This window comes from Mobula birostris, chromosome 22 (genome assembly GCF_030028105.1).
Source record: "Mobula birostris isolate sMobBir1 chromosome 22, sMobBir1.hap1, whole genome shotgun sequence".
Lineage (NCBI taxonomy): Eukaryota > Metazoa > Chordata > Chondrichthyes > Myliobatiformes > Myliobatidae > Mobula > Mobula birostris.
In genome coordinates this window covers 6,845,926-6,869,334 of record NC_092391.1, presented here as the reverse complement: position 1 = coordinate 6,869,334, position 23,409 = coordinate 6,845,926, and the positions used below count along the sequence as shown (strand labels likewise).

Below are 23,409 nucleotides of genomic sequence, written 5' to 3'. Positions count from 1 at the left end.
ATTTAAATCAAATTGTACTTTGAATCATGAAGAAGGCACTAGCATTAGACTTCTGAACAGACAGTGAACCCACGAACACAACCTCACAACCTCACTCTCTACTTGCATGTCTTATTTTATATATATGAAATATATGTATATATGTGTGTATGTATATATATATATGTATGTTGTGTGTGTGTATATATATATATATATGCAGTATTGTGCAGAAGTCTTAGGCAATGTATGTATTGCACTGTACTGCTGCTGCAAGACAACAAATTTCACCTCCTGTTCAACCACACAGCAGTGCAGAAACAGAACTCTTTCCCTCAGGAATCCCCACCCATTAACTTAGCGAGAAGGAAGAAGACAAAATAATCTCCTCAGAACGAATTTGGCTTCAGAGATGGGTCAAAAGCTCCAAACAAGAGGATATTGACAGCAACGTACTTATGAGGGGTTAACCAGCTGCTCACTGTGGGTCAGGAGGAGAAAGAGTAACTTGGAACGCTCCTTACCTGAACTGACCCTTACTCTAGTTTGGTTAGGCCGCACACGGTTCCACAGCACAACCCTGCCCCTCCTTAAAGACACAAATAAAGTGTTCACAATTCACCCGCTTGATCGAACTCACATGTCACACGTGGTTTTCTGTAACAGTATGCCAGAGACCCGACCGACAGCTGATGTCGAAAATGCTCGGCCTGTCTAATCATTCCTTTGGCTTTCCGGCAATTAGCCCTGCACACAAGTAATTATTTAAATCAAATTGCTGCTCACCTCTTATAGAGCCAGCCTTGTCCTTATGAAACTATTGCAAAGGAAACTCCCACTGAAAGTGCTGTATAGTTGGTACGTCATAGTAACTGATTGTTCTTCTATGGCTATGTTTTGGCAAGAATGCATGAATAACTTCATGGAATTTGTTATTTCAGAAAGAATCCAACTTGTGAAATGTAAATTACCAGAAGAGGAAATGGTCAATATTTCTAACATTACTGAAGTCATTTCCCAATGATATTCCCACACAAAGTTTAGAAAAGGAAGGTGCACAATCTGGATTTATTTGAAGCAACAGAATAGTTATTGATGCCAGCTAGTGAGACGCTATTACAGCTCAGGGCGTTAAGCTGTTTGGAGTTCAGTTGCAGTTCCGCCTGAAAGGAGTTTGGATATTTACCCCATGAACTGCGTGAGCTTCTTCCGGGTGCTCCAGTTTCTCCCACAGCGCAAAGACGTACTGGTTAGTAGGTTAATTGGTCAGTGTAAATTGCCCTGTGATTAGGCCAGGGTTAAATTGGTGGGTTGCTGGGCCGGCAGGGCCTGTTCCGCACTGTATCTCGAAATAAACAGATATATCTTTTCTCAACAAATAAATCATTAAGATGATGAGTATTCCCTCAGGAATTAAAGCATGTTTTCAGATCTGAATCAAATTAGAGAATGCAGGGTGTGGAGAGGAGCTGTCAGGGAGTGTTGGAGATTCAAAAATTCAGAACTAGTGTTCTGAGAGAGGAGTTGAGAACCACCTCTATACACATACCATATCATGGGTTAGGGTGGCACCTGCTCAGCCTGTGACCACAGGAAAAGTTGTAGTCACAGCTCAGTACATCATGGAAATCAGCCTTCCCTCTGTGGCATCTGTCTACGATTCTCATTGCCTCAGGAAAACAGCCAGCATAATCAAAGACACCACATCGACCACATTTTGATCTTGTACCTTACAGTCTGCCTTCACTGCACTTTCTCTGTAACTTCTCATTCTGTAATGTTACTGTTTTAGCTTGCACTGCCCCGATGCGCTCTGTAATGATTTGATCTGTGTGCTAGACAAGCTTTTCACCGGATCTCAGTACCTAACAACGTGGCCGTCGAGCACGTGTTCATGCTCTTCTACTCCTGTAGCCCATCCTCTTCGAGGGGTCGTGTGTTCAGAGATGCTCTTCTGCAAACCACTGTTGTAACGTGTGGTTATTTGAGTTACTATCACCTTCCTGTCAGTTTGAACCAGTCTAGCCATTCTCCTTTAGCCTCTCTCATCAACAAGGCATTTTTGCCCACAGAACTGCCGCTCCCTGAGTGTTTCTTTGTTTCTCGCACCGTTCTCTGTAAACTCTAGAGACAGTTGTGCGTGAAAACTCTAGGAGATCAGCGGTTCCTGAGATACTCAAACCACTCTATCAGGCAACAACAATCATTCCAAGGTCAAAGTCACTATGATAACATTTCTTCCCCAATTTGATGTTTGGTCCAAATAACAACTGAACCTCTTGACCATGTCTGCATGCTTTTAAGCACTGAGTTGCTGCCACAAGATTGGCTGATTAGATATTTGCATTAACGAGCTGGTGTACAGGTGTGCCTAATCAAGTGGTCACTGGATGTACCTGACAATAATAAACCAATCCCGCGATGGCTTACCCTGTTCCATCACCCGCTGCATTTGAGCAATCAATGGGTGTATCACCAACGGTGCAGCTGATGGCAACTTCCTCTTGTTGCTTCTCGGTGTCTGGTCATAGCGTCTCATTGTGTGGTGTGTGGTCTCCGTCGGTGGTGGTCGACCATGAGTACTGCGCCTCAGGTAGCTGGAGTGGCCTCTCCAGGGCGCAGGCCAGGTCAGAGTTGATATGGAGGTTCGTCTGTTGCCCATGCAGTGGGACCCCCCTCTACATGCCGATGACAGGTCCAAAGGAACGAGGAAAGTCGGTACGGTTTGGTGCCAGCAGCATCACAGGAGTTGCCGTGCCAGTGCTGGGTACAGCAGTCAGCCGCCCACGGGATTCCAACTCCGGATTTTTCCTCGGGGTTTACTCCCAAGGCCATTCCCATTAGCGGGTATAGCCGCAAGGCAGCGGAGGTTTGAAATTGGAGTTTTCTCTCTCCTACATGAGCTACTATCCGTGGTTAACGAGCCCCATCTGCCCGTCTCACTCGCAGCTGAATAAACTATTTCAAGTTCAAGTTTAAATGCTATTCAACCTCTATATGTAGATAGCTAAATGAAACAGTGTTCCTCTGGGGCCAAGATGAAAACACAGTGCATGCAGTCACACACTACTGTATAGTTACAATAGCACATCCAGTCACAAAAATATCAGCACGTCCCCGAGTGACGTGGCCTGGAGATGGACGGTGCATGGGATGTTGTCCTGCAGCCACGTTTCTGCAACAACAAGTACGCAGCACTTCCTCATCTCACACTAGTTCAGCAGATGAAGGCAATCCAGCTTGTCTTCCACAGAGTGAATACTGGCAGGGGCTAGTCCCCGCCCAGCACAGATTTCAGCGCGTGTCACATCTCTGTTTGCTCCTCTGCCACCGGCGTCTCCTCCCCAGGGGGGCTGTGGGACGCTGTGGGACGAGGGTCCGGTCCACACAACAGCTGCGGCCATGCAGCTCCCCCGCCACCAGTCTCACCCATGAACCAATGAAGTGGACGTGCAGTATTTTACCAAACCAGATGGGCAACACTGAAGCCCCCAGTTACTGCGAAGGAAGGGACTCCCCCCACCCCACCAACCACCTTGCTGATGGTAAAGCCCAGGTCCGATCAACAGACACAAGACTAGACAAATAATGAAATGTAATATTAACATTCAGTTCGAGAGCACCAGAACATAAAAGCAAGGATGTTATGCTGAGGCTTTTATACGGCATTGGTCAGACCACACTTGGAATATTGCGAGCAATTTTGGGCCCCTTCTCTAAGAAGGGTCTGCTTGCCTCTGAGACAATTCAGATGAGATCCACAAGAATTATTCCAGGAATTAAAGGCTTGGCGTTTGATATCTCTGGTCCAGTTCTGGATGGAGTTCAGAAGAATGAGTGGGTGTGGATCTCACTGAAGTCTCCTGGACACCGAATGGCCTGGACAAAGTGGACATAGAGAGGGTATTTCTGGGACAAGTAAATTTGTGGGATTCATTGCCACAGAGGGCTGTGGAGGCCAAGTCATTGAGTGTACTTAAGGCAGACATGGACAGGTTGGTAAGCAAAGCGGGGGGGTTATGGGTTACAAGCAGAAAAAGGGAGGATGAGGTTGAAAAAAAATCAGCCCTGGTTGAATGGCAGAGCGGAATTGATGGGCTGAATGGCCTAATTCTGCTGCCATATATTATGTTGTAATGGTAAATTTGGAATCAAATTTAGAACTGGACTATCTATTTGCTTCCAATAATACGGTGACATCACAAACTGCAAAGACAAGAACTCAGATCTGCTGCTAAAGTGAGACCCTTATTGATCAAACCCTCACTATAAACAAATCATGGATACGCAATGCTGGTGCTGGAATATGTGGCGACACTTGTGGGCTGCCCCAGGCACATCCTCAGGTGTGCTCTTGTTACAGGCAGTAAAGACGTATGTGTAGGTATTTAAAATTACATTCACCTGATTGGGATTTCATAATCTAATATTGGTATCTTTTTACCATTCTCACAGGAACCAAGATAAAGTTCAAATGTTCAAAATTCAAAGTAAATTTATTATCAAAGTATATATCATCATATGTTATCCTGAGATTCATTTTCTTATGGGCATTCACAGTAAAGCACAAAAGAGTCAGTGATAATGTAACAAATCAGCATATCGGAGGGAGATTGAAAATCTGGCTGTCGTTCCACAACAACAACCTCTCACTCAATGTCAGCAAGACCAACTTGATTATTGACTTTGGTGGAGGAAACCAAAGGTCAATGAGCCAGTCCTCATAGAACACAGAACATAGAACATAGAACATAGAACATAGAACACAGAACACAGAATAGTACACACAGTACAGTACAGGCCCTTTGGCCCACAATGTTGTGCCAACCCCTGCCTCCCATTTAACCCCCCCACCTTAAATTCCTCCATAGTCTCTTAAATTTCACTAGTGTATATGCCTCCACCACTGACTCAGGCAGTGCATTCCACGTACCAACCACTCTCTGAGTAAAAAACTTTCCTCCAATACCCCCCTTGAACTTCCCACCCCTAACCTTAAAGCCATGTCCTCTTGTATTGAGCAGTGGTGCCCTGGCTATCCACTCTATCTATTCCTCTTAATATCTTGTACACCTCTATCATGTCTCCTCTCATCCCCCTTCTCTCCAAAGAGTAAAGCCCTAGCTCCGTTAATCCCTGATCATAATGCATACTCTCTAAACCAGGCAGCATCCTGGTAAATCTCCTCTGTACCCTTTCCAATGCTTACAGACTCGTACCATCAGGTTCTGAAATAGGTATTACTCCTCAAACATCAGGCTCTTGAACCAAAGGGGATAACTTCACTCAACTTCACTCACGCCATCACTGAACTGTTCCCACAACCTACGGACTCACTTTCAAGGACTTTTCATTTCATGTTCTCAATATTTATTGCTTATTTACTATTATTATTTCTTCCTTTTTATATTTGCGCAGTTTGGTGTCTTTGGCACACTGGTTGTAACCCTGTTCGCGCAGTCTTTAATTGATTCGATTGTGATGATTGGATTTCTTGAGTATGCCTTCAAGAAAATGAATCTCAGCGTTGCATATGGTGACATATAAGTACTTTGATAATAAATTTACTTGGAACTTTGAACTTTGAAAAACTACACACAAAGATGGACAAACAACCAATGTGCAAAAGAGGGCATGCTGTGCAAATACAAAAAAAAAACAAATAATGATAATAAATAAGTAATAAATAAATGAGACGAGGTGTAGAGTTCTTGAAAGTGAAAAGCCTGTCTTCTATACTATTCATACAGATCAAGTCATTACACAGTGCATTGATATAGAACAAGGTAAAACCATAACAATGCGGAATAAAGAGTAAAAGTTGCCTAAAGCGTGCACTGCGGTTAAGCAATAAATTGCTAGATCATAATGAGGTAGATTGTGAGGCCAAGAGTCCATCTTATCAAGGGCTTTTCATGAGCCTGATAACAGTGGGTGGAAGCTGCCCTTCAGCCTGGGGGTACGGGTTTTCAAGTTTTTGTCATTTCTGCCTGAAAGGAGAAGAGGCAAGGGGTGAACTTCTGGAAAGGCAGGGGCCTTTGATTATACTGGCTGCTTTACTGAGGCAACGGGAAGTGCAGACAGTGCCATAGAGGAAAGGCTGGTTCCAGGGACGTGCCGAGCTGTGCCCACGGCTCTCTGCAGTTTTATTTGCCGTCGTGTGCAGAGCAGTTGCACATGCAAAATTGACTGTTTATTCCTCCCCTGCCTGATTTGTATTTTATGGGTGTTTAATTTTCTTGAGAACGTGGCTTATCTGATGTTGCTGCAGGCAGGTTTTTCATTGAACCTGTGCACACATGTACCTGAGCATATTATCATAAATTTGACATTGGCTTTCACTTCAGTACCCTCCCCCAAGATCCTCAACTTCAAATTCAAGTTTAAGTTTATTGTCATCTGACTGTACACACAGACAGCCAAATGAAACAACGTTCCTTTGGACCACTGTTCATCTACAAAACATATACCATAAAGAGCACAAAACCCAAAAATTACTATAAATAGGTTAAGAAAATATAATTCAAAATGCATGTAGTGCTTAACTCAGGTAAACAGTAAACAATGCAGTAAAAAGCTCACTGCCCTGGTGATGAGACCTCGGTGGTGACAGGGTATTCATTAGTCTCACAGCCTGAGGGAAGAAGCTGTTACCCAGTCTGACAGACCTAGTCCTGCTGCTCCTGAACCTCCTTCCTGAGGGTAGTGGGTCAAAGAGTTTGTGGGATGGGTGGTAGGGATCCTCAACATTGCTACGGGCCCTTCATCTGCAACACTTCCAGTAAATGTCACAAACAGGAGGAGGGAGACCCTGGAGATCCTCTCGGTGGTTTTTACTCTCCTCTGTAGGGTCTCGCGGTCTGACGCCCTGCAGCTTCCTTACCACACAATGATGCAGCTGGACAGGACCCTCTCGATGGTGCTCCTGTAGAAACGGTGGTGAGGTGCCCTGTCTCTCTCCCACCAGTGAACAAAACTTGGTGACTTTGTTTCAAGTTAACAAAGTCCATACGATCACAGCAAAGTTCTTCCATTATTCTAGCTCGTGGATTTTTGGGTTAAGCTACGCCAGCCACAATCCCATATAGCGGTTAGCGCCGCGCTTTGCAGTGCCAGTGACCCGGGTTCAGTTTCTGCCAATACCTGTAAGGAGTTTGTGCTGATCCCGGTGTTCGAACAACGATTTAGGCACTGGGCCAGATTGAAAAGGTAGGGGCCCGAGGCAAGAGACGGACCGATTCAGCTCGCAGTTCCGTGAAGTTTACTCAGCTCTAAGCTGAACTATGGGTCTCGGACTCTCCTTGTGGATTTCAGTTCAGAACTCTGTTTGCATAATTGCATGACTTTTTTGCCCATTTGTTTGACGGTCTTTTTTATACGGGTTCCTGTGGGTTTCTTTGTTTCGTGGCTGCCTGTAAGGAGACAAATCTCAAGGTTGTATAATGTATACATACTTCGATAATAAATGTACTTTGAACTTTGAACGTTCTCCCCAAGACCACATGGGTTTCGTCCAGATATTCAGATTTCCTCCCACATTCCAAAGACGTACGGGTTAGAGTTAGTGAACTGTTGGTGCCGGAAGCACGGTGACACTGTGGGCTGCCCCTAGCTCATATTCAGATTGTGTTGGTTGTTGACATAAATAATGCATTTCATTGTGCGTTTTAATGTTTTGAGGTACATGCAGCAAATCAAGCTAATATTTGATCATTATCTTTAAAGGCACTTGTTAAAACAACCCTCTTTGAACTCCAGGTGGTTTTTATGGTTGACAGCTCTCCCTCCAGGAAAAAGTCAAGGAAAAGGGATCAATTTTATTGGCCATGTACATTCACATGTATTAGGACTTTGCTGTGGTGTGTTGGTTAGGGCGTGCAATGGAACAAAAAAACAACATTCACCAATTATAAAGAAAAACATTCTTTAAGAAATAAAGTTAAAGGTTAAGTACAGATATGGAATGAAATGTACATAAAAATCAGCATGTATTTTCAATGTAAAAAGCATTACAAAAATGGTTTAAAGTGTTTACAGTGCAGTGACTGGGGTAATAGATAGAGGGGGTGGGGGATAACTGGAATGGTTGATCAGATTAACTGCTTGGGGGAAGAAACTTTTAAGATGGTGTGTCGTTTTTGTTTAATAGCCATATGGCACTTTCCAGAAGGGGGCTTTTGGAAAGGGCAGTTCGCTAGGTGGGCAGTGTCCACAATGACCTTTTCCTGCCCGGTTCTTTGTCCTGGACACATACAAGCCCTGCAGTGATGGTAGACGGCAGCCAGTGACACTTCTGCTGACCTGACAGTTCACTGTAGTTTTTGTATATTGTGTGAGGATGCTGGACCAAACCAGACAGTAATGTCTGATGTGAGAAGGCTTTCTATGATGGCCATGTAGAATTACACCAGTATGTTCCGGGGAATCTAGGCTTGCTGCCTAGGTTAGAGGAGCTCTATAAATGGATGTTGTTGGAAGTGATGCCTCGTTTGCAGACAGACCGACAGACACACACACCCTCTTCCATAGTTGGGTCAATTTTAGACGTGACAGCTATTGGAGAATCTCCAGCTGGTCTAACAGCTCAGCCAGCTGTAGCTCAGTGTAGGGAATGAAGATTCAGATATCAGACTGGATTCTATCACAACCTTACAATCTCTGGCTAGTTAAATTCAAGGCAAACATATCCATATCTGGTGTGTTCAGAAAGATGTACACTTTACATCAAAGTTATCCTATCAAAGACAGAAAAGAAAGATAAGCTTTACTTGTCACGTGTACGTCAATACATACAATGAAATGCATTGTTTTATATTAAAGCAAATCAGCGACGATTACACTCGGGGCAACCTTCCGGGGCCAACATAGCACGCCCACAGCCTACTAACCCTACCATAAATGTATGTCTTTGGAATATGGCTGGATAGCGGAGCACCAGGAGGAAATGCAAGCGGACACCGGGAGAACATGCGAATTCCTGACAGCAGTGGCAGCAATCAAACCTCAACTGGTATTTGGTGGCGCTGTAAAGCAATTGCACAAATTGCTACCCTATCATACCACCCATAGCAGCATTATCATGGTAGGCTAGTTACATTAAGTATCAAAAGTGACCAAAAGAACATAAATGTAAATAGAACATAGAACACAGACCAGTACAGCACAGGAACAGGCCCTTCAGTTTACAGTGTTGTACTGAACCAATTAAATTAGTAATCCAGTGCCCAACTAAACTAATCTCTCCTGCCGAAACAATATACTTCAATTTCCCACACACTTTACAGAACTGTGCAAAAGTCTTGGGTATATATATATATATACACACACACACATATGTACACACACACACACACACATATTTATACATACATATACATACATAGCTAGTGTGAACAAAATTTTTGCGCAGTACAGTATTTGTCAAGCTGGAGCAGAGAGTGAGTTTGTAAATCTGGTGCAAGCAAAGGATGTTGGGAATGGCGAGGGTGGAGTGCCACAGGAGGGGTGTAGGACAGGGAGACGAGGAGGAGTGCCAGGGCAGGAGGTGGTGAGGGTGCAAACGCACCCAGCCCTGAGACACCAGGCAAGGTCATTTGATTCCGAACGATTGGTTTATTGATCATTATAGAATATCTTTCTAGTGCTTCCCGCTCCCTCCCCTTTCCCTTCTGCGTTTCCCAAACATGATTCCTCCCTTTCTACTCTCAGTCCACAGATAGGCATCCGTTAGTCTCATGAGACCATGGATTTGTGGCTTGGAAGGTTTCCAGGGCGCAGGCCTGGGCAAGGTTATATGGAAGACCAGCAGTTGCCCATGCTGCAAGTCTCCCCTCTCCACGACACCGATATTGTCCAAGGGAAGGGCATTAGGGCCGATACAGCTTGGCACCGGTGTCGTCGCAGAGCAATGTGTGGTTAAGTGCCTTGCTCAAGGACACAACACGCTGCCTCAGCCGAGGCTCGAACTAGCGACTTTCAGGTCATTAGACCGACGCCTTAATCACTTGGCCATGTGCCAACTCAGTCCACAACAAAGACCCATATCAGAATCAGGTTTATCGTCACTCACACATGTCATGAATTTATTTTTTTGTGTGGCTGCAGCACAGTACAATACATAAAATTACTACAGTACTGTGCACACCTTTGAGGCATCCTAGACACACACACACATATATATCAGATATTGAAACCTGGTATCTGAAATATAAAACAGCAAATAGGCTGGATTCAGATTCACACTGGGATTTAGAGTTATTTATCACATGTACATAGAAACACACAGTAAAATGCCTCATTTGAGTTAACAACCAACACACCTCTCAGGATGTGCTGGGACAGCTCACAACACTTCATGCCAAGATCCTTCATGGAACATTAGGGTCTTGGCCTGAAAAGTCGACTGTTTATTCCCTCGATAGATGCTGTCTGATTTGCTGAGTTCCTCCAGCATATTTTGTGCGTCTTGCTCAAAATTTCCAGCATCTTCAGAATCTGCTGTGTCAGGTATCTGGAAAAGGTGGTTAACAGTTCAATAAGATGATCCCTCAGCTGAATAAGAAGGTACAACTAAAGTCCATGTGCAAGTTCAAGTTAACAGTCATTCAACGGTACACTTGTATACAGCTAAATGAAACAATGTTCCTTAGGGACCAAGATGCAAAACACAGTACATGTACCACATACAACACATCAACATCATCACTATCATGTGGGCAATCTGTCTCTGATCTGCCTGTGGGGACAGAGTCCCCATGACCATAACTGTTCTTGGCAAATCTTTCTACAGAAGTGGTTTGCCATTGCCTTCTTCTGGGCAGCGTCTTTACAAGACGGGTGACCCCAGCCATTATCAATACTCTTCAGGGATTTTAAACGCAAACAACAGGAATTCTGCAGATGCTGGAAATTCAGCAACACACATCAAAGTTGCTGGTGAACGCAGAAGGCCAGGCAGCTTCTGTAGGAAGAGGTACAGTCGACGTTTCAGGCCGAGACCCTTCGTCAGGACTAACTGAAGGAAGAGTGAGTAAGGGATTTGAAAGTGGGAGGGGGAGGGGGAGATCCAAAATGATAGGAGAAGACAGGAGGGCGGGGGGATAGAGCCAAGAGCTGGACAGGTGATAGGCAAAAGGGGATACGAGAGGATCATGGGACAGGAGGTCCGGGAAGAAAGACGGGGGGGGGGGGACCCAGAGGATGGGCAAGAGGTATATTCAGAGGGACAGAGGGAGAAAAAGGAGAGTGAGAGAAAGAATGTGTGCATAAAAATGAGTAACAGATGGGGTATGAGGGGGAGGTGGGGCCTTAGCGGAAGTTAGAGAAGTCGATGTTCATGCCATCAGGTTGGAGGCTACCCAGACGGAATATAAGGTGTTGTTCCTCCAACCTGAGTGTGGCTTCATCTTTACAGTAGAGGAGGCCGTGGATAGACATGTCAGAATGGGAATGGGATGTGGAATTACCTCGTATCCCCTTTTGCCAATCACCTGTCCAGCTCTTGGCTCTATCACCCCCACTCCTGTCTTCTCCTATCATTTTGGATCTCCCCCTCCCCCTCCAACTTTCAAATCCCTTACTCACTCTTCCTTCAGTTAGTCCTGACGAAGGATCTCGGCCTGAAACGTCGACTGCACCTCTTCCTACAGATGTTGCTTGGCCTGCTGCGTTCACCAGCAACTTTGATGTGTGTTGCTCTTCAGGGATTGTTTGCTTGGCATCAGTGGTCGCACAACCAGGACTTGTAATAAGCTCCGTCTCCTCATATGACCATCCACCACCTGATCGGGGGCTAATCAAATGCTACATATTCCCCAAGGGTGACTTACAGTCTAGCAGAGGGAAGGAACACCCTTGGTAGAGACGTAGCTCCATCCCGCCAATCTATGTCACATACAGCAGATAAAATAATATTAACAGATAATAAAAAGTCTCATCAGTCAACATGTTATAGAGAGTTATAGGCAGAGGTTGACCAGGCTGGGCCTGTATGTCTTTTCGTGTAGGAGACTGAGGGGTGTCCTCTTAGAGGTGTATAAGATTGTTACAAAGGGTAAACAGACACAGGTTTTTTCTCAAGGTAAGGAAAGCAAAAAAAAACTTAGAATGCATAGGTTAAGGTGAGAGGGGAAAGATTTCAAATGGATCGGAGGGATAATTTCACACAGACGGGGACGAATGTTTCAAACAAACTGTCAGAGAAAGTAATTGAAAGAATTGGTCAGAACCACATTTGGAATATTGTGAGCATTTTGGGTGCTAATATCTAAGAAAAGATGTGCTTGTATTGGAGCGGGCCCAGAGGAGGTTCAAGATAATGATTCTGGGAATGAAAGGGTTACTGTATGCGGAGCATTTGAGGGCTCTGTGCCTGTACTCACTGGAGTTTAGAAAAGTGATGGGGGTTTTCACAGAAATCTATTGAATACTGAAAAGCCCAGATAGAGTGGACATGAAGAGGGTATTTCCTATCGTGTGGGAGTCTAGGATCAAAGGGCACAGCCTCAGAATACAAGGACGTCCCTTCAGAACAGAGATGGAGTGATGAATCTGTAGAATTCTTTGCCACAGATAGCTGTGGAGGCCAGGTCACTGGGTAGATTTAAAGCAGAGGATGATAGATTTTAGATTGGTAAGAGTGTGAAAGGTTATGGAGAGAAGGCAAGAGAATGGGGTTGAGGAGAGCAAATTCAATGGCTTAATTCTGCTCCTATATCTTATGGTCTTGAGGTGTGTACAATAGAGACACTTAGAAGCCTTTTGGATAAGTACATGGAATAGGAAAAGTATAGAGGGAAACAACGAAATATAACGCAATAATGAAAACCAATTTCCCCCGGGATAAATAAAGTATGACTATGACTATGACTATAAGCCGAACATAGGCAAATGGGTCAAGCTTAGCTGGCCAACCTAGTAGCATGGACTAGAGGGGCTGAAGGGCCTCTCTCCATGCTTTACAACACTAATTAGAGCCTCCTTCAGGTACCGATCGATCTGATGTTTCCTGATTTGTGCATTTCATACACATCTCTGTGGTTGCAAGTAGACAAGGTTCAAAGAAAGCGGGGTGGGTGCTAAGGATACACAAAGCAGGACTCAGCCACTCTGCCCTTCTTTCTGCTGTCCCAATTATCCATAAACAGACAGAGGACGGAGCATAGGGTGATGGCGCCTAACGGCGACTCCCTTGCTTGCGTCTTCGAAAACAGCTCTATTTCTATCTTTAATATCTCTATTTTCTCCTTTCAGGGTTCTTTTGAGGACCCTGACCTGGAGTTACACGCTGACTTTGGTTCTTTGAGGGAATGGGACCCACTCTCAGGGACTCACGACTGGCCATTTTTTGATATGCCAAGGGCATGGCCTGAAAGACTAGCGTGTCTTCAGGGTGCCGGAGTTTCGTGGCTCTGGAGGCGGGCAAATTTGAGGTTGGTGTCGCTGCAGAAAACTGGTGTGTCATGGGAGTACGGGGAATATCGAAAGCAGCGAGCTGGCTGCTGGCTGTGTGCCCAGACACCTGAGATCTTTGGGCACAGAGCTCAGAAAAAGCGACGCAACACCATAAATCGGTGAGCTGTTTTGTTATGTCTCCCCTCTCGTTGTGAAACAGGGACACCTCTTTTTCCCTTATTAGGGAGAGAGAGAGAGAGCCTGTCATATGTCAAATTACCGGGTGAACAAGTAGTTTTTGGGATAGTGCACCTGTGTCTTCATTGATGCTTTGCTGCATGCTTGACTGCTCGGTGGAGGGTGCAGATGCTTTTCTGCTGGTGGGTGGGAGGGGGGTTTGTCGCTTTGCTGCTCCTTATGCATGGGAGGAGGAGCTGGGGGGGGGGGGCTTTGGGTTTCTAATGTTTAACTGTCATTCATTCCTTGGGGCACTTCTCTGTTTTTGTGGATGTTTGCGAAGAAAAGGAATTTCAGGATGTATATTGTGTACATTTCTCTGACATTAAATGTACCTATTGAAACAGTCCCATTTCCGTCAATATCCACAAATGTATTGTAAACTCAGTGACCAGGCCTCCACAGTCTTCCTGGGTAGAGAATTCCGAGCATTCAGTATCCCCAGGTGCAAAAAAAAAATTTTTTCGTACCCATATCCTGAATGACGGACCCCTCAATTGGAGATGCCAGCTATGGGAAACAGCTTGTCAAGAAATGTCTGAAGCAATGCGATAGTCTCCCATTCTTTTAAACACTGGAGAATATTGGTTTTGTCTGAATGATGTCTCCTCCTACAATTCACTATCTGAGGAATAAATCCCATGAACCTTTGCTGCATGCCTTGGGTCAGGAGTAAATCCTTCCTGAACATCTCATTCCAGATGAACTCCCACCAGGGCTCAATATAATTGAAAACAGACTTCTCTATTCTTGTATACGAGTCTTCTTACGATAAATCTAAAGATTACTTTTGATTGTCACATATACAGTGAAATGTGTCAACAACGAACACCGTCCAAGTATGTGATGGGGGCAAACACAAGTGTGCCACACTTCTAGCGCCAACATAATATACCCACACACTTACTAACTCTAACCCATACATCTTTGGGATGTGGGAGGAAACTGGAGCACCCAGAGGAAACCCAAGCGATCACGGGGAGAACATACAAAGTCCTTACAGACAGCAGTGGGAATTGAACCGTAAAGCCTTGTGTTACTGTGTTAAAACATAACAGATTGTTTTTGGTTTCTGAATCACTGCCTGGGCCTTCTAATTACTTTCCAGAAATTATGTACAAGGGGCCCACATCCCTCTGAAAACAGTTCAGTTGACTTCCTTCACTTATTAAAGCATACTGCCCCTTTGACGGTTTCCACTGCCCTCGAGGCAGTACAGGTGGGAACATTGCTGCCAATAAACTTGAACTTGGGTTTTGAAGCTAGTTCCTTTTCCTGGAGAGTCACAACATAGAATGAGGCCCTTCAGCCCATCTAGTGTGCACTGACCTGCTCTTCTGCCTAGTCCCATTGACCCATACCTGTACCATAACCCTCCATGTCCCTCCCTTCCATGTATCAATCTAATCTGTTGCAATCAACCCCACGTCCATCTCTTGTGCTGGCAGCTCGTTCCACACTTTCACCACCCTGAGTGAAGAAGTTCCCTTCAGGTTCTCCTTCAACATTTCACCTTTCACCCTTAACCCATGACCTCCAGTTCTAGTCTCTCCCAAGCTCAGTGGAAAAAGCCTGCTTACATTTACCCTACCTATACCCCTCATAATCTTACCCTACCTATACCCTACATACATTTACCCTACCTATACCCCTCATACCTCCACCAAATCTCCATCCTTCTCCTACACTCCAGCGAATAAAGTCCTAACCTATTCACCCTTTCCCTGTAAATCAGGTCCTCAAGACCCAGAAAAATCCTTGTAAATTTTCTCTGTGCTCCTCCAGTCCTATTGAACATAAAATTGTTGATCAAATTGTTGAACATATAATTATTGAATAAATAAACACATGCCCTATGCCTGTCACTGAATGAGTGTGTCTGCGAATGTACAATGGACTCAGGACTCTGCCAAGTGTTGAGTCAAAGAGAGTGCTTTTAAGACAAGGGAGGAAAAGTTAAAAGGAAATGGGTGGGGGTGAGCTGTCAAGGGTTGTTATGGAGGCCGATATGATAGTGGTGTTTAAGAGGCTGTTGGATAGACACATGGAATGGAGAGTTACAAATGCAGGGAATGGAATGAAGTCAGCAAGTCAGGCAGTATCTATAGAGAGGAATATACAATCAACATTTCTGCTGTGACCTTTCTTCAGGACTAGGCCTGAAACATTCTCCTCCACAGACGCTGCCTGACTTGCTGAGTTCTTTCACCATTTTGTATGTGTAACGCTCAGCTATATTGGCTCGTATTTATCTTGGGGAAACCCCGCCCGCCCCCACCTTGTCTCCGGTTACGTCGGTTGCTGTACAAATGCCACCTGATTCAGCTTCAAAAATCAATCATCGGCCAGCACACAATGTACGTTTTACCTATTACACTTTATAGATATTACTAGGTCTATGAGATTAATAGAGGTGCAATACAAAAAGGAATGGAAAAAGGTGCCAGACTTATCGAAGTTCAATTTCTTCATGCACACGTTGGAGCTCGGGACCTCCTTCCTTCCCTCTGCGATCCACTCGGACCCCTTCGATGCGCAGCCCGGGACCACCCAAAGTGATTGACCACAGCACTCCCCGTACGTCCGGCGTCCTCCCGGTCTCTCCTCCAGCTCCCCACCAGAACCCCCTGGTTCCCAGCCGTATGAGATAGCATATCACCCCCAGAAAGAATAACATGGACACCAACTGAACCAGCTGTTGTGTGGCTATCCACCTGTGGGGAAGGGATTTCCAGCATGTGCGGAATCTCTTGTGTTTATTGTTTAATCCGGCTTTGCTTTCAGCTCAGGGCTATACTCACTGGAACTTAGAAGCATGAGTGGGGATCTCTTTGAAACCTAGTGAATGTTGAAAGGCCTTGACAGAGTGGATGTGGAGAGGATGTTTTCTGTAATGGGAGGGTCTAGAACTAGAGGGCACAGCCTTGGAATAGAGAGACAACCATTTAGGAATGAGATGAAGAGGAGTTTCTTTAGCCAGAGAGTGGGGAATCTGAGGAGTTGGTTACCACAGGAGCAGGTTGATAGGTTTCTGATTAGTCAGGGCATGAAAGATTACAGGGAGAAGATGGGTGATTGGGGTTGAGCAGAAATGGATCAGCCATGATCAAATGGTGGAGCAGAATCGATGGGCTAAATGGCCTAATTCTACTCCTATATCTGTTGGCCTTATGGTCTTTTATACCACAATCAATTCTGGTATGAGTCACATACTGGCAACAAAGTGATTCTGATTCTGGGTGAGTGATGTTGCAACCACAACCTGGCACATAAGACCCACATAGACCTCAGGATGAGGGCGTTGGGAGACACACACCAGTCTTCATCGAGCGGTCTGCAGTGCAAATGATGAGCAACTTTAAATCCTTTTCATCAACATCTCAGGGGATCTGTCCTGGACCCAACATGTTGTTACGAGGCATGTCAGCGGCTAGACGTTATTTATTTATTTAGAGATACCAGCATGGAACAAACCCTTCCAGCCCAACAAGACACAACACCCAGCATCATCCCACCAGTTTAATCCTAGTCTACTCACAGGACAAACTTTAATGGCCAATTAATCTACGAACTGGTATGTCTTTGGAGTGTGGATGGAGGCTCGAGTACCTGAAGGAAACTCTTGCTTTCGCGGCGAAGAACATACAAGCTCCTTACAGGTGATGTCAGAATTGAACTCTGAACTCCACGCCCTGAGGTGTAATAGTGTCAATGTTAGGAGATTGTGGAGATCCGATATGTCACCAAAACCTCTTGCAAGTTGCTATAGATATGTGGTGGAGAGCATTTTGACTGGATGCATCACCGCCTGGTACGGAGGCTCCAATGCAGAGGATCGGAGGAGACTGCAGAAGTTTGTAGAGTCAACCAGCTCCATCACGGTCACAACCTTCCCCACCACTGAGGACACCTTCAATGGCAGTGCCACCATTAAGGACCCTCACCATTTGGGACATGCCCTCTTCTCATTACTACCACCATGGAGGAGATACAGGAGCCTAGAGATACACACACAATGACTTAGGAACAGTTTCTTCCCGTCTGCCATCAGATTTCTGAACCCATGAACACTACCTCACTATTCTTTTTTCATTTAGTTTGTAATCTTTAGTAGTTTTCATAGTCTTAACACCGTACTGCCGCTGGAAGACAACAGATTTCATGTAAAATAAGTCATTTGATAATAAATACCAAGAGATTCTGCAGACGTTGGAAATCCAGAGTAAAACGCACAAAATGCCGGAGGTGCTCAGCAGGTCAGGTAGCATCTATGGAGATGAATAAACAGTCGATGTCTTGGGCTGAGACCCTTCATCATTATCATCATTTGATACTAAACTTGGTTTGGATTCTCAGCTTCGATTTGCTCACTGACTGAAGCCATGAGTGAAGAGAAGAGCCTGCTGCACAGGGAGAAGTGGCTTCAGTAACACTTGCTGGGTCACAGCTGGCTTGTGTTTACAGTGGAGTGGGAAACACATGAACAGGAAACAGATTCATTCAAAGATTCAGAGTATATTTATGATCAAAGTACAGTGTATACACAGAGCACAACCCTGATCTTCGCCTTCCCTTCAGACAGCCGTCTTATAATTAATAATTAATAATCTTATCATCTCGAGTTTCCTTCCACCAGTCTCTTAAATTTAAACAATGCCCCTCAAAAGGTAATTGGCAGGTCAACTTTTTTGAACTACGCTCATAAACGGTGGAATTCAATACCTAAAACTATGAGGGATGCAGACTCAGTTGACATTTTTAAATGCCAGCTCAAGACCTATTTATTTAACCATGATTTTAACTAACGTCTTTTCATTTTTTATTTTCATGTTCGAACTTTATCCCATGGTAAAGTACTTTTAACCATACCATCTGTGTGGAAAGTCAGATTCATAATCAGAATCAGGTTTAATATCACCGAGCTATGTTATGAAATTTGTTGTCTTTATGGCAGGGATACAAGGCAATACATAATAATAGAGAAAAAATGTGATTTACAGTAAATAAGTAGCGCAAAAATAAAAATAAGATAAAGTATTGAAGTACTGTTCACGCGTTCAATGTCCATTCAGAAATCGGATGGCAGAGTGAAAGAAGCTGTTCCTGAATCACTGAGTGTGTGGCTGCAGGCTTCTGTACCTCCTTCCTGTTGGTAGCACTCTTGAAAGTGTTCTATAAATAATCTCCTATTACCATTAATCATGCCAATCCTTCATATTACAAAGCTTTTTGGAATTTGTTCATTGATGTAGTGCAGGAAACAGATCAGCTTTTGTGCGCACAGCAAGATCTCACAGAGCTCAATAATCCACGTCTTAGTGAATTTGATAGGATAAATATTTCCCTTGGCTTCAAGGGTGTTTCTACATCCTTCTTCAACCTGGTCCAATGGGACATTTTGTAACCACTCCATTATCTCCAGATATTTGAAGTTATTCCACTCAAGTTTTTCTCCCGCTGCTGCCTGTTAGGAGTTTGTAGTGTGTGGGTTTCCTCCCAGTGCTCTGGTTTCCTCCCACAGTCCACAAATGTAGGTTAATTGGTCATTGGAGATTTTCCCATGATTAGACTAAGATTAGATTAGGGGATTGCTGGGAGTGTGGCTCGAAGGGCTGCTAGGACCTATTCCATGGTGTATCTCAATAAATAAACAGAAGTTGGCTAAGACTAGAATTAGGGGTCTTAGGCTAAGAGTGAAAGGTGAGGTATCTAAGAGGAACCTGAGGGGGATGTTGTGCCAACCTTTTAACCTACTCCAAGATCAATCTAACCCTTCCCTCCCACACAGCCCTACATTTTTTTTATCATCAATGTGCCCATCTAAAGTCTCTTAGATATCCCTAATGTATCTGCTCCTACCACCACCCCTGGCACCACATTGCATGTATTTATAAGTCTCTGTGTAAAAACCTTGAAACGCAAATCTCTGCTCCACTCTCCTTAAGCAGATGTCCTCTAGTAATCGTCATTCCCACCCTCGGAAAAAGGTGCTGGCTGCCACCTTGATCTGTGTTTCTTACCATTTTGTACACCTCTATCAAGTCACCTCTCATCCTCCTTCACTGCAAAGAGAAAAGTCCTCGCTCGCTCAAGCATGGACAGAGTGGATGTGGCAAAGTTGTTTCCCATGATGGGGGAGTCTAGTACGAGAGGGCGTGACTTAAGGATTGAAGGGCGCCCATTCAGAACAGAAATGCAAAGAAAATTTTTTAGTCAGAGGGTGGTGAATCTATGGAATTTGTTGCCACGGGCAGCAGTGGAGGCCAAGTCATTGGGTGTATTTAAGGCAGAGATTGATAGGTATCTGAGTAGCCAGGGCATTAAAGGTTATGGTGAGAAGCGGGGGAGTGGGACTAAATGTGAGAATGGATCAGCTCATGATAAAATGGTGGAGCAGACTCGCTGAGCCGAATGGCCGACTTCTGCTCCTTTGTCTTATGGTCTTATGGTCTTTCCTCATGTGACACAGCCTCTAATCAGGGCAACATCCTGGTAAATCTCCTCTGCACCCTCTCTAAAGCTTCCACATCCTTCCTATAATGACACGCGCAGAGATGAACTGGAGTTGGATGCAACAACAAAATAGATCACCTGAAACATCAGATTCGGATCTATTTATCACACGTACATTGAAACAAACAGCGGAATGTGTCGTTGGTGTGAACAACCACCATGACCCATGGGTGTGCGGTGGGCGGGGGGGGAGGGGCGCCTGTAAGTGTCGCCACACACTCCCGCCAACATAGCATGCCCACAGTGTTCAGCAGAACAACAATAATGAAACAAAACATCCACAGCAGCAAAACAAGCCCCTTTCTCAACCTCCCATCTGCATACACACCCACTCACACACACACTGACACGCCTTCATCCCCAGGAGAGGCCAGTCCTTGGCCTCGAACTCTGACTCACTGACATGGGGCCTCCACCTCCAGTCTTTGGCCTGGACTCTCAGACATGGTGCCTCTGAACACCAGACATGCCGACCCAGTGGCTTCATGCTTCTTGCTTCTACCTGCAGACTCGCTAAGGCGGAGGACAGCAGAGGCAGAGCGGAAGCAATTCACATACCCACCTTAACCCAGCCGAGGTCTTAACCAGGCTGCAAAGAGTTCAAAGTTCAATGTAAATTTACCACCTACAACCCTGAGATTCATTTTCTTGTGGGCAGTTGCAGTAAAGACAAATGAACAACAAAAAATCAAGCAAAATAACAATAATTAATAAATAAACAATAATTATTGAAAACATGAGATGAGGAGTCCTTGAAAGTGAGTGCATAGGTTGTGGGAACAATTCAGTGTTGGAGTGACTGAAGTTATCTCCTCTGGTTCAAGAGCCAGATGGTTGAGGGGTAATAACTGTTCCTGAACCTGGTGGTGTGGGTCCTGAGGCTCCTGTACCTTCCTCCTGATGGTAGCAGTGAGGCGAGACCATGGCCTGGATGGTGAGGAGGTGCTCTACCTGTGATGGACTGGGCCGTATCCACTACTTTTTGTAGATTTAAGGCTATAAAACAGTATTTTTTTTCAGGTAGACTACAGTCAGGTGAAAGCGTGATACTCTCCAGAGGAGGCAGGGATGAGGGTTCTGAGGAAGGAACTCAGATCTGAAACAGTAATGCTGTTTCTCTCCCCACAGATGCTGCCCGACCTGCTGAATATTTCCACCATTTTCTCTTCCTATGTTAGTTTTAACAGCGTCGTCAGATTTTGGTTTTATTTAGGGTGTTAGTGTGTAACTTGTTGCAGAACTCTGGCTTCTGGTCGCTCGCCGAATGCACCCACTTCGGAAAACAACTCAAATGCAACCAACTGACGTGGGTTAAATTTTTGCCAGAATATCCGTGTCAGCCCGGCATGCGCGGACTAGTGGATAATAGGGGTGCAGCGGCTATGATTAATTTTTGTGTCAGTGATTTATCATTCGGCAGCACTAATTTTTGGTTGATTTATTGTTGGGACCCATTGTGTTTACCCTCTCCCCTACTGCTGTGCTGTGTTCAGCAACTATGTCTCCCACTCTCTGTTGCACTGTCAGAATATTCAGCTTCCAGAGATTGGGACATTGAGGGAGCGGGAGACCATTGCTACACCCTGAACGGGGAAGTAAGAAATGTCTTTGTTTTCTGTTACCCATTTAGAATTATTAACCATTTCATTGCGCAATTGCCGTTTTGGACTGATAATGGGTTATTTGCTAGTTTGAAGGCTTCTTTTTGGCTGATAAGAGTCACATTAAACCCATTCACCTGCCCACGCCTGCAAGATTAAGCAAGCCAAGCACTCACAGACAGGTCAAACTGGTTTAGTTTATTGATTTGTCTCCTGCTGTCTGCTTTAAAAACACATACTTAGCTGTTAACCTTTACCTTACCACACACTCTTCTAACTTTGAACAGAGACACACGAGATCTGGGTTAACACACACAGAAAGCCGGAGGATATTTGTGGTCGGGCAGCATGTATGGAGCAAAATAGACTTTTGACTTTCAGGGTGAAAGCCCTCAACACTAGGGGGCACGGTAGTGGTTAGTGCAAACGGTTTACAGCTCGATTCCTGCTGCTGTCTGCAAGGAGTTTGTACTTTCTCCCTGTGACCACGTTTCTTCCCATGTTCCGAAGGGATTAGCAAGTTGTGGGGAAGCTGTGCTGGGGCTAGAAACGCGGCAATACTTGCAGGACGCCTCAGCACATCCATGATACAATGAGAATCAGATCTATGTCACCCGTATACATCGTGAAATTTATTTTGCAACAGCATTACATTGCAAAACATAATAATAAAATCTATAAATTACCGTAAGAAATATATATATATAATTTAATTTAATAAGTAGTACAAAAAGAGAGGAAAAGTAGTGAGGTTGTGTTCATGGTTTCATTGTCCATTCAGAAATCTGCTGGCAGAGGGGAAGAAGCTGTTCCTGAAACGTTGAGAGTGTGTCTTCAGACTCCTGTACCTCCTCCTTGATGGTAGCAATGAGAAGAGGGCATGTCCTGGGTGATGGGGGTTCTTCATGGTGGCACACATTTCATTGTATGCTTTGATGTTTTGAGGTACACATGAAAAATAAAGCTAATCTTAATAACGACTGGATAAAAAGAGGGGAGATTGCCAATGTGAATAGGTGCGGGAAGGGGAACTCTGAACTTTGGACAGATTTACAGTAAGACTACTCAGTCCAAGGTGCGTACACAGTTGTAGTTGTTTCATATGGCAGGTGTTTTTCTCTTCACACTTGTAATTGGCTTTTGTCAAGCCACTGCTCCAGCTCATGGCCACATCGGTGAACCGCGGCAAAGCCATCTCAGATCTTAGTGAGAGGGTGCATTTGGATCAGGTGGAGGAAGCCCTGGGGTGGGGCACCACAGGAGCAAGCTGGGGTTAATATACGGCAGAGTTGGCTTGACTTATGATGAAGTGTGGCTCAGGAGCTGGGGTTGGATCAGGTTTCGCCTGGCCACTCGTCCACAGCCGCTCCCACATGGGTGGCCCTGAGCAGATGAAGTCCTTGAAGCACGCAAGCCTCCGTGCGGAGGCAACGTGTTGCTCCAGGTCGTGGAAGGCATACACAGTCAAGGTGGTGACACGATCACTGAGCTTACTCTTACGTGACGATGATTTAATAAATCAGGTTTTAACCTGCGATAAATTGTGAGTAAATCGCCTGTCAGGCAGATGATAAAGTGTAAAGTCAAAAGTCTCTGGAGCTGGCTGCCACTTTAAACTTTACCCTGAGTGTAGAATGTAGAACACGACAGCACAGTTCAGGCCCTTCGGCCCACAATGCTGTGCTAA

At 44.8% G+C, this 23,409-nt stretch overlaps 1 protein-coding gene across 6 annotated transcripts in view; it reads right to left on the bottom strand.

Moving 5' to 3' along the window:
* LOC140186048 (serine/threonine-protein kinase Nek6-like) overlaps positions 1-23,409 on the bottom strand; it is a 177,255-nt gene that overhangs the window by 146,276 nt on the left and 7,570 nt on the right. For 2 of the 6 annotated variants that reach the window (XM_072239878.1, XM_072239877.1), the window contains exon 1: positions 620-750. The exons of 1 other annotated variant lie outside the window; for it this stretch is intronic. The gene's annotated coding sequence lies outside the window, so the exon portion shown is untranslated. 3 more of the 6 variants (XM_072239875.1, XM_072239872.1, XM_072239876.1) reach the window with 3 other exon arrangements.